Raw genomic sequence first — 18,129 nt, forward strand, 5'->3', positions numbered from 1 at the left:
AAAAAGGAATGAGAAATTCAAGAAACATTCAGCAATCCAGTAGTCAAATCCTCATGACCAATGACAAGAGTGTTGATTTATTTGTAATCAGCAGAGTGAGTTCAAATGAGAGCTCAGAGAAAAGGCAATCAGCTTGTGCACCTTGCTCGCAGTCAGCAGCCACGTCTGACTGCCTGGCTTAGGTGAGTCTTTTAGGATAGTTCTCAATGTGGCCAAAGAAATGTTCAGTAATTGAGAATTGCTTCAGCCTTGGCCAGCATCTTTTTCTGTTTGTTCATAAAATGTTTGTGCCTTTATCCCAGAGGGGGGAAATTGCCTTTTAAAAGCCTCATCTAACTTTCCTCTGAGCTAAAAGGTGCGTCTCCAGTGAAATTGGTATCATTTCCCCTTCTGTTTTAGTGCCGCAAATTGGTTATCAAAATGCTGCCTGACCTTCCCCTTCCCTCTCCATCACACACTGACACTTCTAGCCTAAATTTGCGTCTTGCATCACCTCAGGAAACTCATGGCTAATTTCATTATTTGGGAGAGAAAAATGCAAATGAAGCCAGACAGCTGGTGCTCTCCTCGAGGCTGAGTGTGATGGAGGGGCCGAGGCCCACCTCATCAGAGGCCCCCACACCCTCCTGCTCAGACAGGCCCTGGCGGGTAGGGAGTGAGGAGGCTGCCGCAGCAGCAGGAACAGATGGCTAGGAGGGGAAGACGGAGAAGCCCAACTTGCTGGAGAGACTGGGGAAAGGTGGAGGGTCAGCTGCTGGGCGGTGAGACGCAGTGCACTGGCCAGGGTGCGCACTCACTGTCCTTAAACACCGCACCTTCCCTGACAGCAGTGGAGCCCTGGAGTTGTGCTTAACGGCATGGTCTGCCAATGGCCGTGCGTTATTTGTCTGCTCCAGGCCTATGTTCCATTTTCTCTTTCTGTGCGCTCAACATCATTTTTCCAAAAAGGAGATGTCGACAGACAGAGGAGGAAAGGAAAGGGGAGTGGGAGTCCATTGCTTCCATCCCATATGAATGGTAGTCTGCAAATCCAAGTGTGTAAGACATATCTAACTTTATTTTTCTGTTAACTTCATTTCATTTTCTGATCAGACCCTTCGGGAATGATAGAAACTTTATTTCATTCAGCATCCTCCCTTCCTCTAGAATTAATTAAAATTTCCGAAGTGGGTGAGCCTGTGGCACAGCAGTTAAGTTGGCTCTTGGGACACCTGCATCCCTTATCAGAATGCTGGCTTCCAGTCTCAGCTACTCTTCTTCTAATCCAACTTCCTGCTAATGTGCTCCTGGGAGATGCAAGATAATGGTCCCTGCCAACCACATGGGAAACCCAAATGGAGTTCTAGGTTTCTGATTTTAGCCTGGGCTTTTGGAGAAGGAACCAGCAGATGGAAGATCTCTATGTGTATGGTGTGTGTGTATCTTTCAAATAAAATTTAAAAAAAAGAAAAAGAAAACTACTTTTTAAAAAATGTTCCAAGGAAAATGCATTGCATCCTGTGTCCACATTGCTCACTGTCCATCATCCCCTGCAGTCTTTGGTGGTGGAGATCTGTAGGGATTGCTGTTTGGAAGTGGGGTGGGGCTTCTTTGGTTACTCCTCCTTCTCTGCTACACACAGCTGTGGGTCTTAGGCACCAAGGTGGCACCAGGCTGGAGAAACTGTGGGCTACTCAGGCTCCATCCAGCCTTCTGAGCCTCAGGCTCTCAGGTGTTATTCCATCCCTGCCTTTCTTCCTCACAAGCACAAGGTAGGCAGCACTTTCCACCAACACTTGCACACTTGTCACAGCCCCCCAACATCGCTATAGAGAAACCTTCAGCTAGTCTGGAACAGTAACAGGTCATTGCTCATTCTGTGTTCTCCCACAGTCTCAGCCAAGATGTAGGCTTGAGGAAAAGGCAAGAAAAACAACCTACAGAGGGTAATATTTCAAAGATATTCATCAAACAGAAAAGATGAACATGGACCAGATTAGACATTCTGTCAGCTGATGCGATGATTCAGGTCAGACCAGGCTGCTGGGTCCACCCCACAGTCTCTGATCACCATGAGCCTTCTCAAAGACCCCTCTGGCCTCCTGGAGGATTCAAGTGGCATTCTTGTTTGAAGAGTAGTGTGGGACTCCCATGGTCTAATGTTTGAGCATCTAAAATCCTGGAAATATTGGCCACTGCCTAAACTGCAGGATCACATTATTGAAAAAGCAGAGAGAGGAGAAGTGAGGAAGAGCTTGATGTACAGATTTAATCACGGCTTCCAATCACCTCACTGATTGCAAAAAGGCTGGAGAGGGCTTGCTAGAGACTTGCAATCATGCTTTGCAATTGCACTGGGCCTTTTACATGCTATAACCCTTTTGCTTTGATTATCTTGGTTTGTACTCACAACACCCCTGTGAAATACAGTCTATTTAAAGGCCAAGAACGATGCAGAGCTGGGACGTGCGTGCCAGGGTCCTTAGTGGTTTGGCTGGGTGGTGTCACTGCTCTTGGTTCCCTTCTGCCTCCTCCCTCCCACTCTACACCATGCAGCCCTGCAAGCTTTGTCTTCTTCCTATTGCCCTACTTTGTTTGGACCTAGTATTGTGATATCATCACTTCTCACCCTAATGAGCTAAATCAGAAAGTCCTTCCTGGTTCCACACCCCTAATCCATGGTTAAGTCCTGAATTGATAGCAGTTCTACTACTATCTATGCTGTCTACTGAATGGGCTTCCAATGACTCTGGCCTTTGGAAAACACTGCCCTGGCTGCTAGGTGTCAGCACAAGAAGCATTCTGTCTTGTGTAGGAACAATGTAGAAATTATGCCATTTCTTTAGTCCTTTTGGAGCACATGAAGAGTCAAGTATAAATGCTTGCTGAATGTCTTCAAATGCCTCCCATAGTTTTTCCAAAAGCGTCTCCCTTCAAAACACCAAAAATTTTGATATCTACTAAACTTGGTAATATTCAGAGGAAGGAGAAACTGAAGCACAACAGAAGTTTTGCGTCACAGCCACTTGAGTTCACATGGAAAAAAAGCCAGAGCCTTTAAATTCAGATATCTCAATGGATGCACCTTTTTAACCTTAAATACCTTTTTCTCTTTCTCATATACCTTTTTGACCCATGGGCTGTGATGCTGGTTGGCACAGGTGATTGCTTTATTGTGGTCCTATTTTTCTAGGTAAGAACAGAGAAACGCTGACCCACCTGCAGGGCCTCCTCTCCCTGCCCTGCAGCCTGTGCATCGTACTCTGGGCACCATTGTGGAACAGCAGCTGCAGGGAAGTTCTGTAAATGCTGTAACAGAATTTGTTAACTGCTTCCACATGATTTTTAACGTAAATGTCACATTGCATTGTAACAGTGAGCTAACAACCCGTCTGCGGGTTCTCATTCTCACTTAATTCACTTCCCCAGCACTGAAGTTACAGTGATGCCTGGGAGGACAGCAGCGTTCAGAGAATTACTTGGCAGCTGGGCCATTTACTTCTTCACTTCTCCCCTGCTGCCTCCCTGGGTGGTTTTTGAAGTTTAGTTATTGCCTTGCTTTCTCTCAGGCTGCTCTCCCAGGAGGAATGTAGCGATTGGCATGAGGAATCAAGTTCAGGCCTCTTTAGAGACAGGGGCCCCACTCTGGCCCAGCTGCTGAAGGGGCCCATGGTCCCATTTGTCCTCTGCCATGCCATCGAGGGGTGGAAGTAGAGGCTGGGTTGCTGGCTCTGTGCTTGCCCTGCATAATACTACATGGAATAACAGATCCACCTCCTGCCCCAAACTCACCTATGTTGAATTCCTAATTCCTAGTACTTCAGAATGTGTGCTTGTTTGAAAACAGAATCATTGTAGATGTAATTAGTTAAGATGAGCTCATACTGGGATAGCGGGGACCCCTAGTCTGATATGACTAGTGCCCTGATTTAAAAAAAAAAAAAAAACATGACTACAGACACATACACACAGGGAGAATATCCTGTGAAGACGAGGTTTTCTGTCACAAGCTAAGGTAAGACTGGAAGCTAGAGGAGAGGCATGGAAGGGATGCCCGCCTGGAGCATTCAGAGGAAGCATGGCCCTGCTGATACCTTGATCTCAGCCTTCTAAACTTCACAATTTCGGGGCCCAGCGCTGTGGCGCAGCGGGTTAACACCCTGACCTGAAGCGCCAGCATCCCATATGGGCACCAGTTTGAGACTCAGCTGCTCCACTTCCTATCCAGCTCTCTGCTATGGCCTGGGAAAGCAGAAGAAGATGGCCCAAGTCCTTGGGCCCCTGCACCCGCGTGGGAGACCTGGAAGAAGCTCCTGGCTCCAGATCGGCACAGCTCCAACCATTGCAGCCAATTGGGGAGTGAACCATCGAATGGAAGACCTTTCTCTCTCTGCCTCTCCTCTCTCTGTGTAACTCTGACTTTCAAATAAATAAATAAATTTTTTTTTGACAGGCAGAGTGGACAGTGAGAGAGAGAGACAGAGATAAAGGTCTTCCTTTACCGTTGGTTCACCCGCCAATGGCCACTGCGGCCGGTGCTCTGCAGCCAGTGCACCACGCTGATCCAAAGGCAGGAGCCAGGTGTTTCTCCTGGTCTCCCATGCAGGTGCAGAGCCCAAGGACTTGGGCTATCCTCCACTGCACTCCCGGACCACAGCAGAGAGCTGGACTGGAAGAGGGGGCAACCTGGACAGAATCCGGCGCCCCGACCAGGACTAGAACCCAGGATGCCTGCTCCGCAGGTGGAGGATTAGCCTATTGAGCCACGGCACCGGCCATAAATAAATCTTTAAAAAAAAAAAAAGAACTCCACAAGTTCTTCAGTAGACAGACAAGAGGTTTTCAGTTTTTAATCATCTCAGTTTGAAGTAGTTATGGAAGTGCTAGGGTACTATACAACCTGATGCACATGTTACCAATTCTTCCCACTCAAAAAAGCTTCTGAGAGAGCCCCCAAGAAGTTAGAATATCCCTGAAGGGCTGCTGTCCAGGGGTTACTGCAAAGCTTGGACTTTCTGCTCAATTAGCCCGGTCCACTAGAAACCCATGAAACAAAAGAGTCCCAGGATTTCCCTGTGGAGTTCTGGGAATGAGGGTCTTAGATGAGGCTGGTTTTAGCCAAATTATATCTACACTGGGGAGAACAGAGTCCTCAAAGCAGTGAGAGATTTGCAGAATACCATGGCCACCTCCACCTGCATTCTGGAGCCCCCTGCATACTTAACAATGAGACTTCATTTCTGTCTCCACACCCAAGGTGATGTAGCATTCTGTTTAGAGTAGAAAAGTAGTGATATTGTCTGTACCTGATTTTACTAGGTTGTCTTAATGATAACGATGGGGAAAAGAGCATCAATAACTACCACCACAGTGACTCAACCACTCATTGTGCAATAACTATATGCACGTATGTGCCTTGTCTCACTTCCTACTAGGAGACTCTGGAAAACTCATTTAATCTCTCTGTGCCTTGGCTTCTTAACCTGTGAAATGAGTATGCTAACACATAAAATATCTAAAAGTATTATGTTTCATTAGTATTATTCATATATACAGCAAGTATGATTTTCTTATTTTAAAGAAGAAACAGAGAGGGCCTGCACTGTGGCACAGCAGGTTAAACCCACGGCCTGCAGTGAACATCCCACATGGGCACTGGTTCGAGTCCCAGCTGCTCCACTTCTGATCCAGCTTCCTGCTAATGTGCCTGGGAAAGCAGCAGAGGATGGCCCAAGTCCTTGGGTCCCTGCACCCATGTGGGAGACCTGGAAGAAGCTTCTGGCTCCTGGCTTCGGATCAGCCCAGCTCTGGCTATTGCAGCCATTTCAGGAGTGAACCAACAGATGGAAGGCCTCTCTGTCTACATTTCTATCTGTAACTGTCTTTCAAATAAATAACATAAATCTTGAAGAAGAAGGAGGAGGAGGAGGAGGAGAAGGAGAAGAAACAGAGTAGAGAAGGGAAGCAATTTTCTGAAAGTCACTGTCAAGGAAGTGACACCTCTAGCAGAGGAGTCCCACTGGATAGCAGACAGCAAAGAGCATAACAATGCCTAAATCAAAGAATAGTCAGCCTAAAATATTAACCCACTGCATGATCAGCAGGTGTTGGTATCATCAAGAAAGTCATGACTCACACAGGCACTGATAAAATAATATTTCCCTACAGTAGCATGTAGGGAAGAGACAAAGATTTTCTCCAATAGTGAGCATTTCTCCCTGTAGCCAGCTGGTCTCTCATTGCAGTCTATGCAAGGAAACTGTAGGTTCCCTATGCTTGCCATTCCCTCCCGACCTGGAATGGATGGAGCATTTGGGTTAGCCAGGTGTCATTTGATGCACACACTTCAGAACAACAAAAAAGGTATATATCAAGTCTACAACAGGGATTTTCCCAAAGGAAAAAATATGCCCAGGACCAGCTGTGAGAGCTCTTAATCTCTTTGTAAGAAATTTTTTTCCCGCCAGCGCTGTGGCTTAACAGGCTAATCCTCCGCTTTGCGGCGCCGGCACACCGGGTTCTGGTCCCGGTCAGGGCACCGATCCTGTCCCGGTTGCCCCTCTTCCAGGCCAGCTCTCAGCTGTGGCCAGGGAAGGCAGTGGAGGATGGCCCAAGTGCTTGGGCCCTGCACCCCATGGAAGACCAGGAGAAGCACCTGGCTCCTGCGATCGGATCAGCGCGGTGCGCCGGCCGCAGCGCGCCTACCGCGGCGGCCATTGGAGGGTGAACCAACGGCAAAAAGGAAGACCTTTCTCTCTGTCTCCCTCTACTGTCCACTCTGCCTGTCAAAAAAAAAAAAAAAAGAAATTTTTTTTCCCACTCCAAGGTACATTCTTAGGTGACTATACAGGGATTGAAAGACTATGCCCATGAATGCCTTTCCCAAGTAACACAACTAGTAACTAGTAGAGCCAGGATTACCAAATTTTCCAAATTGTTCTGTGTTTACTGATTGTGTGCAAGACACAGTGCTAGTCACTATGAGAGCTACAAGACGGAGACACAGAAGTCAATATTTTCCTCGGAAGGCTTCATCAAAAGGTATGCTCATGAATAAAACACATTTTATTTTGAAATACTGTCCTTTAATAGTGTATTAAACATAATTTTATTGAGAACTTGTTATTTGCAGGGGTTATTCATGGCACTGGGGTACAACAAATAATCAAACATGATTCTTGGGGCCGGCACTGTGGTGCAGTATCACATATGGGCCCCGGTTCTAGCTCTAGTCCCAGATGCTCCTCTTCCATTCCACCTCTTTGCTATGGCCTGGGAAAGCAGTGGAAGATGGCCCAAGTCCTTGGGCCCCTGCACCGGTGTGAGAGACCCAGAAGACACTCCTGGCTCCTGGCTTCGATTCGGCTCAGCTCCAGCTGTTGTGGCCATTTGGAGAGTGAACCAGCGGATGGAAGACCTTTCTCTCTGTCTCTTCCTCTCACTGTCTGTAATTCTACCTCTCAAGTGAATAAATAAAATCTTAAAAAAAAAAAAAAAAAAAAAAAAAAAAAAAAACATGATTCTTTCCTACAGAGCAGACCATGGATTCACAGACCAGCAGGAAGAGAAGGAAGTGAACAAATAACACTCCAACATTTATGTGAGACATTGTGCTGGACCCAACAGATAAACACCAAAACAAGTAAATAAATAAATAAGCAAATACATTAACACTTTAACCTGGAGTTTTGGTCCTCACTAGACATGAACTCCAGAAGTGAGATGGAGAACTGTTGGGCAATTACAGAACTGCAAGCACCATGAAAGGAGGTGTGCAGTGTACTCTGGGGTGCAAGAAGGCACATCGCAAAATGAGGGTGTAGGAAGGTTTTCTGGAGAGGTGATTGCCAGAGTTGTATTGGAAGAAAAGTAGATCTTCACCAGATTAGTAAGAAAGGGATACATTCTTCCCAGGAGTAGACAGCAGTGGCCTGTTCTGGAGTACACTGACATTAATCAGCCTGATGGTACACAGAGTTGGGTGCAGTATGGGGGAGAGGGATGGCAGTGAGGAGAAAGGTCAACATTAAAAGGCTTATGTAGAAATCTAACAGGACACAGAAGCTTAGTGCTAGAGTTTTAGCTTAGAAACACGGACAAATGCTTTAAGGACAGACAGAATCTGAAAGAGATGTGGACCCATGGGCTAGAGGACAATGGGCACTCTAGATAAAGGGGTGACTTTGGCACAGCTGGTTATCACATGATGCCAGGGGTGGGGTGTTCAGTTAAGGTTTGAAGCCACATTGTGCATTAACCTATACATTTTTGCATGCTGGGCATTCTCCAAAATGAACCAGGCATGATCTGCAAGTACACACATATGTATCTGGTACATGGGTATCTGTGGCCAAAATGTGAAATGGCCCCTGAACTGAAAAGAAATCCTGAGACCTATTACTGAACAAGGAAGCTCCACATAAGAATAAAGAGATTATTTGGGTAATTTGCAAACAGGATATAAGACTGGGGCAGACCAGATCTGGTCAGGAGCTTCATGCAGTAAGATTTTTTTCCAGCTATGATGGCAGTTGAGGGAAACATTTATATATTTGCAAATCTAATAGGGAGACAGAGAGATGGCGTAGGAACTTGTTTTACCAATTTCCTTTTCTGTATGCTTTAGGAGTTAGCTCTTCAGGTGGCTTGCTTCTCTTCTTGACTTTATTTTGAAGACTTGTGAGGGCACTTAAGCTTTTAGGACCAGGCAGCAACATCAGCTGGATTAGCAGATAATCAATATCCTTCTAAGGTTTAGGAAGAGGTCAAAATGGAGGGCTGAGACTCAAGATGGCTTCACTATGTCACCCATGGGCAGACTTTAAGACACCTGAAGTGACTATAGAGTGCTATGTTTTTTATGCTGAATATCTCCCAATGGCCCATATGCTAAAGAGCTGGTCCTCAGAGTGATGCTATTGAGAGGTGATGAAGCTCTTAGAAAGGGGGGTTGTATGGGAGGTGCTTAAGTCAAGTTCTGTCAAGAAGATTGTTATAAAGGCCCGAGTTTGGACCCACCTCGTGTCTTTCTGCTTCCTCTCTGTGTGATTCTTCCTCCACACATGCCCCACAGTCTACCATGGGCTCTTCTCTACAGCATGCATCAGGCCATTTGGACATCCAGCCTCCAAAACTGTGAGTTAAAGAAACCCCTCTTTCTCTCATAAGTAGCTTATCTCAAGTATTTCACTATAGTAACTAAGAGAAAGCTGACTAATACAGTAATTTATTGTCATCACGGGGATGCTGCTGAGAGTAGGGGGTATAATATATGAAAACAGTAGGACAACAGGCATAAACCTGGACAACTTTGGAAGCTGGAATGCAAGTTCAATCCAAATAGATCAAATAACCAAATAGGTCAAATAACCAAATAACAAATAGATCAAATATTTCAAAGATAAAACCAATGGAATAGGAATATTTAAGGAGCACTTACTGAGGTAGAGTTAGTGGTAATTTCTGAAAAGACAAGGTTTGGGGAAGTCATTACTTGTCATATGTTCATATATATACATATATGCATACATTCAAGTATATTTATGATACATATTAAATAGATATACAAATACGTAACTCAAACAACAAAAGACTTGCTTTTTTACAGAGGATTTATTCTTTTTTCCCTTTCAATTATTCTAGGGCAGTAAAGAATAGTAGTGATAGGCTTTAGAATCTCAGGTTGTGGTTCCATTCCTCACTTACTAACAAGCAGTGTGATCTGGATTATTTAACTTCTCTGAGGCTCTCTTTCTATGAAGTGAGGGCAATAGCATTTACTTCAAAGGGGTGTTGTAAGAATTTCCTATGCCCATTATTTGGAACATAGTAATCCCCTCGGATATGTCATGCATCTCTTTAAATAGCTTGTGGAAGTACATAAAATGTATTGGTTGACTATAGAACATTTTTTGAAATGCAAAAGATTTAGAAAATAAAAACATATAGAAAATGGAACACAATCAGTCCATTGAGTTTTCTACACAATGTAGCTTGAGTAAAAAGGGAATAGTTTAACTCAGGAACCTGAAATGGTCAGGAGTTAGATCATCAGAAGTGGATGGATCCAGAGATGAACCCCTTGCCACCTTGGGTGCTGGGTTCTGCATTGCTACCCAGTATCTTATTGCTAAGAGCACAGTAGTTGCCACAGGCCTTAGATGAGCATAAAACTAGAGGAGTAATCCCAGTGGAAATTGTTTCATCCCAAAGAGATCTCTAAAAAAAAATTCTGAGAAATTTCTTGGCTCTTGTGTTAAACTCTCAACTTGCCTAAGTTCTCTGAGAGGCAATGCCAAGGCATATGTTTGTTTCCCTGATTGAGAGTGGGGAGGGCAGTCACTCTTACCTGATTCTAGGAACAGGGACTTCTGGTATTGCCAAGTGGGATGATTAATGCAGCCTGAGACAAAGTCACAAATGCCCATGGAACATTTTCTTCCAGATTTCTTCTGTATACACACACACACACACATCACATGTGCACATGCACACAACCTTTTAAAATGTTTTCTTACAAAAACAAACAATAGGGCATGCCATTTGGGAAAAAACAAGATATGATGGACTTTCATTGTGAATAAATACTCATACAAGACTAACAAATATCTTTAAATGGTTGCACAGTATTCCACTGCATCATCCTTTATGTAACTAGCACTGTATTAACGAAGTGAATGGGATGCACCCATCCCCTAGGAGAGCAAGCAGTGTGACTGATGAGAAGCACATGTTTTCCATCTCTTCAGATTCGTGCTCTTCGGTGCTATGTGTGTGCAAGTGCACAGGGGAGAGGCTCAAGGCTGTATACATGCCCCAAGGTCCTAGAAAATGCCTACACCCTTGACCCAGAAGGGTGCTCAGAACTCACAGCCACCTGGTACCCTTACAGTTACTGCCGCCAGCAGCCGGTGGGCCCTGGCGAGCACCTGAAGCCCATGCGGTACACCTAGCACACCTCGGAAGGGAGAGGCATCTAAGTCCCATGCTTACCTCTAAGACAGAAGGGCTCGCTTCATGAACTTACACTTTGGCGTCTCAGTATACAGAGGTTACATGAATAACCAAAGATGAGATGGCATCTCTGTTGCATGCAGTGAACAGGTAAGGGGATTTGTAGGATTCCAGAAAGAAGGAGGGAATCACCAAGTGTGAAGTTTGAGAAAAAGAGAACACGCTTCTTACACACACACACACACACACACACGAGACCCAAGGTTAACTAACTCAGATTACTTTTTTTAAAATAGCCATTTCCATATTTCCCAGTGAATCGCTGCCAATGTTTCTAAGCAGAAGGCTTCCTGCTCCTGCTGGGCGTCAATCTCACCGGAAGGTCCCCTTTCTCGTCGCCGCCAGCGCGCCGGGGCGCAGGGCCGCAGGAGCGCGGCGGTGCTGACTCAGCCGCGGAGGCGCTGCGCTCGGCGGCCGCGCTGTGCGCCCGCGGCCCGCGGGGCCTGGAGGTCCTGGGCGCGCCCTGCCCCGGGGCGGGCGGCAAGGATCCATTGCCAATCTCCCGCCTCCCCGCCGCGAGGGCCAGCGAGAGGACCAATTAGTGGGAGCTGTGATGTGGAGATGGGTCCGCTGAGGACGAAAACCGTTCCCTGGTCTCTTGGCAGAGGCCACTGGCGGGGCCGTGGGATGTCAACAGCTTTCCATCATCACTCCCGGCCGGCCCAGGGGGCTGCCCAGCTCCTGGCCCCGACGCAGCCCGGCCGTAGGATTGCGCCCCGAGTTCCCTGCCCTTCCAGAAGTTAGAATGCATTGGATATGGGTATACTTGGCTCGTTAACTCGAAGGCAGGGCTCCTGAGTGAACGGACGCACTTTAAAAAAATAAACAGAGGCATTAGGGCTTTTTTTTCCCTTTTTTTCTTTTTCTTTTTTTTTTTTTTTCTTTTTTTACAGGATAAGGGAAAGCCCTTAACGAAATCAGAAAGGAGCATGCTGTTTTGAGAGCGTCTGAACGAAGGGAAGCACACGTTTTAGGCCGGCCCGTGCACCGATTCGTTACGTATCTGTCCAAAAGGAGTTGCTTAATAACGCTGCCAATGAGAGTAGTAGCTGATCAGATCCTCGCCAAATTGCTTATGAATTAGAGGTTACTATGGAAGATAGCAACTATTTCAGACACGTAAAAATGGTTTTAGGGGGAGTTTGCTTTGTGCATAAGATTCTCTCTAGTATTTCCTACAGGCAGATACAAGAAGACTATAATCACCAGCGGTGGGGTTTTTTCTTTAATCAGCTCTTCATTTTCTTAATTCTATTCGAAAGGGAAAACAGGCATAGAAACACCCCCTCCCAAAAAAATACTAATTCAAAATATTTTTCTCAAGTTCTAAAGCATGTTACATGTTCTTATACAGCAAGGAAGCAGTTTATTAGCCAAATGTAATGCTGCAGTATTTATGGTTTTTTTCTCCCTGGAAAAAATATTATGTTCATGTGCATATATAAAATGTCTACATTTATTCTGTTCCCTTGGAGGGCAGGGAATGGCTTGGTTTCTGACCCAAGGAGCAGGGCTCCCTCTAACCCTCTAACTCACCTGAAATAGCAATCACCATACACAATCTAAAGAAATGGCACAATTCAAAAATAGGTAGTAAATACCATTGATGATGTAAGAACTCAGTGATTAATAGATTAAGCTCAAGGTCCAGAAGTTTACTAATTTGCTAAACTTTTTAACTTCAGGTTTTTCTGTCGGGAATCCATATTATTGGAAATACTTAGCATGATTCCACTTTGGAAATATGAACAGAAATCCATTGTACTCTTACCAGGACCTTCAGTCCCTCTGGTTACCTCCCTCATTTGCTTCGTCCACACTACTCTTAGGCAGATCTTGATATTTCAATAACTCTCTTCCCACTCTGTCTTAACTTCCTGTTTTCTCTAATCGAATTGTTATTTTTCTTCATCCAACCAATATCTATCTCATTAAGGTCTTGGCCCTCTATCTACTGCTTGCACAGAAACATGCAAACCTCAGTCCTTACGTGAAGTATCCCACTGATGTTTTGCCTGCCTCTATACAGTTTGAGCAGCTGGACTAGCGGGGTTAACCATTGCTTTAGAAAGCTGTTGTGGACTAAGACCCCACATCCCTATCTCTTTGTCCAAAAGCCTTAATCCAGGGCTCAGATAGGAAAGACTGAAAAAAAAGTTTATTCTTTGTTACTGAATAACCCCCTCTCCCTGCAAGGGGGAAAAATATCTGGCTATAAAGCAGAAAGAAAGTAGGTGAGAAGGGAGAAAAAGGAGATGTGAATGTATCCTGTGGGAGGTAACTATACTACCCCCTGCCCTGTGTAGCTTGGGATCTGAAGGCATACACAGATGCTCAGTTTCACTCTTGAACCCTGGGAGGGAGCAAGTCTTGAGGAGTTGCTCTCAACTCAAGTGGCCTAGAGGCGGTAGGGCAGTGATGCTTGAAGAGTTACTAGGGATTCAGTAAAGAGAAGGTGCAATCTCCCTCTGCCCCAAAAGAACGAAAAGGGTATTAATGATTCCCAAGTCCTTACCAGCCCCAGGGGCTGAAAGTTGAGTCAGCTGATAGACGTGCAGGGGCATTTGCAACTGCATGAGGAGCTGTAAAAGAAGAATCTGCCTGGGCCAGCCAGGGAAGATCAGTCATCATCTGTCAGCACAAGTTCTGTGGAGATGGGATACCTGAAAAACACATAGGAAGAGTTACATGTCAGTAGATCACAGGTGTTGATCCCATGACCCTGTGCAATCCCCAGGTGCAGGAGAGAGGAGGACCAACAAATCCTGAATTTGCCTGAATTTAGTACTAATGTGATTGATCAATAAGTGAATTTTACCTGGAATTATTAAACTGCCTTCCTTAAAAAAAGAAAAGGGGACTCAAGAGAGCAACTCAGCTTAGTCATAGGAAAAAATTCGTATCTTGTCACCTACCAGCTTTGGGGACTCCAATTTGTATGTATCATACTTCACTGTCTTTCTGACACATTGACTCTTCAAAAACTCAATCTTCTAAATTCTCTCCTATCCCCAGGCTGCTGAACCCTGCTGAAGAAAACAGCACACCAAATGAGGGAGTGAAGCCCTAGAAGGTGAGGCAGGTGAGCGTTGAGGTCTACCTTCATTTTAGGGGCAAGATTTAGGCAGATGAAGGAAGGAAAGTCATATGAGCTAACATCTATGTGGGATGTCACAGCCTACAAAAAAAAAAGGGGGGGGGGCATTTTCATGTAAGTCGTCATACTTAGCACTCACAATAATCAGGAGGGAAACAAGTCTCCCATTATGTAACTGGCCAAGGACATGCAATATACTAGCGGCAAAAGCTTAGACTTGATAGAACGTTCCAGATTCTTATCCTCATATTCTTTTCCCTGTCCCATGCTCAGGATCTTCCTTTGGTGTCTAAAAGTTTGCCTGTGGTGTTGTAAGTTTCCTTTAGTTCAGCTGGCAAAAGGTTAACTTTCACCTTCAGAATCCCATTCAATCCTAATACTGTTATTCTGTTTCACAAATGGATAAACTAAGGTTCACTCATGTGTTCAAAGTCACAGTACTGTCAAGAGTTTGAGGCTAGGGTGAAAGCAGTTTTTCTGTCTCATAATTCAAAGCCCTATTATAGCTTATTAATATACGGTGATAATGACACATTACTAATGCTATATTTGTAGAGAAGCAAAAGCTGCCTCATTCATGATGAAACATGATTGAATGGTGGCACTTTCTTCCTTACAAATGTCACAATTATATCACAATTTGAGAGTTATTTTTGATCAGATTTCCATTTCTTTTCAGCGAGCTCCAGTACAATCACGTATCTTAACCTGAAAAACTGAGAAATACAAATGTAATTTCTGTGAAAAATGCCCAACATGAGCAAAGCACTACTCCCTAAGTAGGAACCATTTCAAGTTAAGTGCTTATTATTGTTAACAAAACCAGTTTCTCAATATTAACTTTAAAGCCAGTTTATTTTTTTAAATCTTTTCTCACTGGCTTCCTCTTTTTTCGATCATTTTGCTGCACATGCAATTTTATATCTCATTCATAGCTCTCCTGTCTGCAAACTCTGTTTAGTGCAAAGCTTTGCAAAAAAAAAAAAAAAATCTCTTATTTGACCATGAACTTTCGATGATCTAGTTAGCGTTACTGTCAAGCTTCCCGCCGTCTTTTTGAAAAGCAGGACTTGTCCATTCTGCCCTCTGGCCAACTTCAGTGGGACTAAAGCCCGAGCCAGAGCCATCAAACTGCCTGACGGCTTGTCACCAGCGAGGCTCCATTAATTTACACACATTTCCACTGTTTGGCATCTACCATGATAACTCTTTTTTCTTCCAAGCAGCTCCTGTTTGCATTTAACACTTGGGTTAATTTTCATCAGAGTTTAAATTTAGCCATCAGTTATTTCAGGGGAGCTGTCAGCCAACATATGGAGAGAGGGAGAAAAAAAATCCTTCTGAATTTATAATAAAGTGGAATCTGTTGAATGTGAAACAAAAACCAACTGCAATATAGTGAGGCCCCGGTGGGGAGAGCGGGGTCAGCAAAGAATTGCAGAGTGGATTAGCTGTTCTATTCACCAGAGCCGCATCTGGGCACCTCCAGAGCTTCTTGATATATCAAAAAATGATGGAAAGACACAGTTCAATTTGTCCCCCTTTTATAAAGGATAATTAACCTGTCAGTCTTGCTACTTTAACAACTTCATTAAATTGGAGGCGAAATGGGTGCTGAGAAGTCTTGTCTTTATCCAAAAGGAACACAGGGCACTTGTGTAAATAGTGAGGGAAGAAAGAAAACACACACACTTCGCACCTCGATAATACTGTGTGGTTCCTGAAAAATGGAACATGCTTCTTCCAATTATGTAATAATCCTGCCTTGACTATGACCTGCTAAAAGTAATTTTCTTAACTCGGAAGGCAGAGGAAATAATGTCACAACCCAACTAGGCCAGCAAAGCACACCATTGAAAAATTGAGGTTATAAGGTTTCAAGTGCTGTGGGGCCAAACTATTTAAGACCTCAAGTGATGGCTACTAAAGGTGAACAGCATTTCACAAGTAATGAAAAGAAATGAAAACAGAGCCCCACAATCCTTACCCTCTTCCCTCTGCCACCCCCACGTTGGCTTCCAGGGTTTGTATCTTGGCAACAAATCCCAGGAAGATTCTGAACTTAAAATATGTTCATTCAAGAGGAAAAGAGCACTTGGATCAGTTTAATGTTTAAGACCTTAAATAATCACACTCTTTTCCTTCTTAATGCTAAAATATTGGACATTTTAAGACTGAGATAGGAATTTCATTTATGGTTTCCTCTTTAGAAATTCTACTTTGTAAAACTAAGCACAAATACGCAGAGAAAAATTAATTCTAATATTTTCAAGTCTCATTAAAATGAAAATTACGCTATTTTCAGTCAAGTGGGAATTGCTTTATGAGGTGAGTAATTCTGTCCTACAAGATCGCTTTTAATTATGACAAAATAATGACGTAATCATCACAAAATAATCATAAAATTTTTAACTACATATATTAAGAATGGAATTTAACATGCTTCTCTTGTTAACACAGTCAAGAATTCTAGGTGTGATAATATAATTTTCAAAGAAAGTATTTTAAGTTTAAATTCTTAGTTAAAAATACTATTGGATGCTTTCAATTACTTGTTTTTGTTAATGTTATTTAAAAATATTTAAAGGTAGCATTGGCCCTTTAAAGATTATAAACCCAAACTAAATTAATTCATATCCATATAAAATATAGTATTTTTATTGTGAAGTCATGTAAAATGTTTTATTTTTTGATAATTTGTGAGTACAGGGAGGCAAGAATAGAGAAAGCCATATTTCTTTTAGTACAATAGATGCCACTTGATGAAAACCTTTAAATTTTATTACAAATGAGTTTTGGAAAAGGGATTGACAGAGTTATTCACTAAAACACTGACACGTTTTATTTGAGGAAGTCAGCATTCATTTATTTTTTGTTTTATCTAAAACAAGATTTAGTGTCATTCCTGGAGCAATTCAGCTACTACAAAAGCTTTTCAACTACCATGTAAGAACATAGCTTTTCCTTTTCATACTTTTTAAAATAGAAATTGTCTAATGTTTTATGAACAATCACTTCAGAAAATATGATACTTCTGGATATCAATGGCATCCAGAGATTTTTTTTTTTTCCAGAGCACATTTAGTTTGGGTTTTATCATCAAGTAGGGGATTTCTATTTACCTCACTTAATTAAGGACTGTATCTCTCCTTAGAAGACATTTCATCACAGTACTTGGAAAGAGAGATGGTCCTTAGTCATCTCCAAAGTGACTTTTTACCGTTCCTGAACTTGCCTGTCTCTGCAGTTAGACAATAATTAAGATGAGGCATTTTGTGTAGTTGCATGCCAGACCTCTGTCTGCACGCATTTACAAAGAGGAATTAAAAGCTTTATTAGCCCTATTTCCACAGAATGGTAAAAAAGGAACCGTGATTCAGAGTGGCAACTGTTCTTGCCGCTGGTGCGTTTCCAGGTTGTCCTGATCTCAAAAACCGTGGCGGTGGACAAGCAACACCACGAGTGCCTTTGCGAAGCAGTGACATCCCACCTTTTTATAGATAGCACTTGGCATGTTTGCTTGCTGTGTCTTTTAGAGGAAAGACCCAAGGGCCATTGAGATTAGCAGGCTCCTCAGCCGTGTCACCCTCTCCAGCTGGTCTGGCACCAGGGGCACTGCAGACTGAAAAGTAAATGACTCTGATCCCGTCTGAACTGATGTTGGGAGACTGGAAATGTTAAGAAGGAAAGCGGCTTCAGTCAGAGCTTATTGGTCATTCGCTAGGTACAAATGAAACAGAACAGGGACGAGGGAGAAGGTTTGCGAGAAAAAGCCTACTTTAGCATCCAGAGGTAGGCTCATTTTACTGTGCCTCTGAAAGAAGTGATAGAGAAACCCAAAGCTTAATTTAAAAACCAAGTGACTACACATCCCCAAATGAAATACTCCAAACATGCAAATGTCACCACCTTCTATCTGTGTGGTCTGTGAAACCCTCTGCTATGGTAATTTCGAATGTGCACATTTGACTGAATCAGACTTTGTTTTGAAAGAAGAAAGTGTTGTTTTAATTTAGTGCATATTCTTTTTGTTTCTAAGA

The sequence above is a fragment of the Lepus europaeus genome, chromosome 14 (genome assembly GCF_033115175.1).
Source record: "Lepus europaeus isolate LE1 chromosome 14, mLepTim1.pri, whole genome shotgun sequence".
NCBI lineage: Eukaryota > Metazoa > Chordata > Mammalia > Lagomorpha > Leporidae > Lepus > Lepus europaeus.